This window comes from Alligator sinensis, unplaced genomic scaffold, assembly GCF_000455745.1.
Source record: "Alligator sinensis unplaced genomic scaffold, ASM45574v1 scaffold1348_1, whole genome shotgun sequence".
Classification (NCBI taxonomy): domain Eukaryota; kingdom Metazoa; phylum Chordata; order Crocodylia; family Alligatoridae; genus Alligator; species Alligator sinensis.
In genome coordinates this window covers 121,217-124,324 of record NW_005843437.1, presented here as the reverse complement: position 1 = coordinate 124,324, position 3,108 = coordinate 121,217, and positions in this window count along the sequence as shown.

Sequence of the window (3,108 nt, the reverse complement as noted above, 5' to 3'; positions counted from 1 at the left end):
CTGGGATATTGGAGGAGTTTAACTTGAGCAGCTCATCTGTGGGGAGTGGCCGCACCTTAATGGAACAGAAGCTGAGTTCTGTGGATCAGAGATAACCCTACCCTGGAGTGGCATAACTTTGAGCTACATCATGAGTGCTTTAAGCCATTTTAAGGTATTAACATAAGAAAATCCAGGAGCTGGGAGCTCCAGGAGTTGTACAGAATTACTGTGCAACAAGGCCCTAACACTGCTTTTAATATGGTATTAAATTAATGTGCTTCAAAACCTGTATTTGTTCCATTGTTTCATTTACTACACTGACAATACTGAGAAATGGGAATTGCTGGTGCCTTACTACAGTTTGTACATAAATGAGGATTTATTGAGTTAAGATAAATCCTACCTAATCCTTTCTAACAAGAAAAAGTAGAGGGTAAGTTCAACTACTGAGTAGAGCAAGCAAGCTGAAATACTTGAGTCTGAGGGTTCCTTTCTCATGCAGTTCCTGAGAGGGAACAAGCTAGGAAAAGGCACAGCATGCCACCAAACAGAGGCTATGTTGTTTCTAGGTCCCTCCCTCCGGGTGCTGTCATTGGAAAGGCAGCCAGAATGAAATCCTTCTCACGGATCCTCTACATGTCAGTCTTCCCCCCCCACCCCCCGCTCCCTCCCTCCCTCCCACTGTCCCTTCCTCCCCTGCTCCCCCTCCCTCTTCTATCTTTCAGTTTCAGTGTCCAAAGCATTGGAAGCATTTCCGAAGTGCTTTGGAAGCTCTGAACTGCTTTGGACAGCTTAACTGAGCCCACGCTTCGATCTGGGCATACTGATCTGGACTCCGAAGCACAATCTGAAGCCTCGCATAGCCGTAGTAGGGAGAGAGAGAACACTGTATCCTGGGATATTGGAGGAGTTTAACTTGAGCAGCTCATCTGTGGGGAGTGGCCACACCTTAATGGAACAGAAGCTAGGTTCTGTGGATCAGAGATAACCCTACCCTGGAGTGGCATAACTTTGAGCTACATCATGAGTGCTTTAAGCCATTTTAAGGTATTAACATAAGAAAATCCAGGAGCTGGGAGCTCCAGGAGTTGTACAGAATTACTGTGCAACAAGGCCCTAACACTGCTTTTAATATGGTATTAAATTAATGTGCTTCAAAACCTGTATTTGTTCCATTGTTTCATTTACTACACTGACAATACTGAGAAATGGGAATTGCTGGTGCCTTACTACAGTTTGTACATAAATGAGGATTTATTGAGTTAAGATACTACAAATATAAAATTTTCTGATTCATCTTTCTAGCAAATATGGGAAGAGTATCCATCATTTTAACACTAAGGTATTAAAAACTAGTGCCAGTAGGCAGCCTAAAATCACTGATTTGTAAAATCTTTACTTCTGTGATTTGCTTGAGTCTGGATTTTCATATCCAGTAATATTAGAAAATTATGTTTCTCATAACAATGCCGACATGAAAGATAATACAGTACTTGTAAATGGATGACCTCAAAGCCAATACAAAAGCAGACAAATCTGACAGTAGCTGTGCATCACTAGCTGTGAAGACACAGTTAGTTTGAGAGAACATGGCTAGTAGTCCTTCCTGGCAACATCCTGCTGTCAGCCCTCCAGGACAACCTTCATTTACATCAGAAAGAGCCACTGAACTTCGCATCTGTGGGGTGAAATAAGAGGGTGTTAATAAAGGAGAGAAGACCAGTGGGAGACTAGGATTGCCCACCAACTCTCTCTATAGAAGTTATTTCACTCAACTCAACTTCAGCTGCTTTCCAATCAGCAAGAATAACATCCTGTAATGTAACTGAGAGCCAGACTAGATAATGACATGGTCCCTACTGGCCTCCATCCCTATGAAGAGGTGCTGGTTAAAAATCAGGCAAAGTTTAAGCCAAATACATTCTGCTTATGACAAACACAACTGCTCTCCTGCTGCCCTGCCACTGTGGCATCTGGCTCCCCACTGAACTCAGACCCCAGTACAAAGCATTTATCCTGATTTTTCAAGGCATGATCCTGTGAGATCAGCTTCCCCTCTGTACCTAGGACCTCCCATGACAGTTGAATTTCACTGGAAGGATATGATTGGCCACTAGGGCTGATGGAGAACAACAGTTCTCTTTCATGAGAAATGTCAAGGTTTGGGAACAAATTTCCATCCCATGCAGCTGAAGGACCTAGTGAACACATTTTGTTTGATTAAAAAATATGTTTGCAAAAGGGAATTCCATTGACAATTATAGTTTTCAGGAAATGTTGAGTTTTTTTGCTTTGGCCAAAGTCAGAATGAAGGCAAATTAAAGACAAAAAATCTTTTCTGTGATCTAGGAGCTGTTTTCCCACCAACTGAACATGCAATGAGAGATGGACCATGAGCAAGATCTTCATATGTGTGAGGTGCAGGAATCTGTACAACAGCTCCCAGGGGAAGCATTCTAAACCCTATTAGATGGGAAACTGAATGTAACACTATACAGAGGCTACCGGAAACAATCCTATGCTGATCCCAGGGAGGCAGCCTTTGAGGGACACCAACTCCTTCCATTCTGTGCTATAGGAATCTGTCTCATACAATGTTTACGTACAGGGATCTATATGGTGCTCTCAGAATATGCTCCACAAATAGTGAAACCTTAGAGCTCTAGGACCCAGTCTAAGTTGCAAAGGCATAAGCAGAAGAGTTCCTTCAGCTTCAGTGTGCCTGACTTGGATTATAACTGTGAGCAGGTTGAGCAGTTGCAGTCTGTTCAATGAAGAGGTTAGAGCTCCTGTGGCAAGGGTGCTCTGAACAGCTTGCAGCAGAAGGCCAGACAGCCTTTTGGAGAACAGTGCTGAGGGACTGCAAAGCATGGTGGAGGGCCAGAGAAGCTTCAGGAGCAAAGCTTTAGTAGGGCAAATGCATCAGAGAAGGGAAAACCAGAGAACTAATGAGAAAGGACTTTGGTTGTGAAGGACATTTTGAATAAATGCTCTGTGTGAAACTGCTGTGGGACTAGGCTAGCCTACAAGGGCTTTAATCCTAATTATCTGAAGTGGATTAAACCAATATGGACAAGGCACTCCTCCAAAATATAAATGTGCCCATTGGGAGGGAGCTCAGCAGGA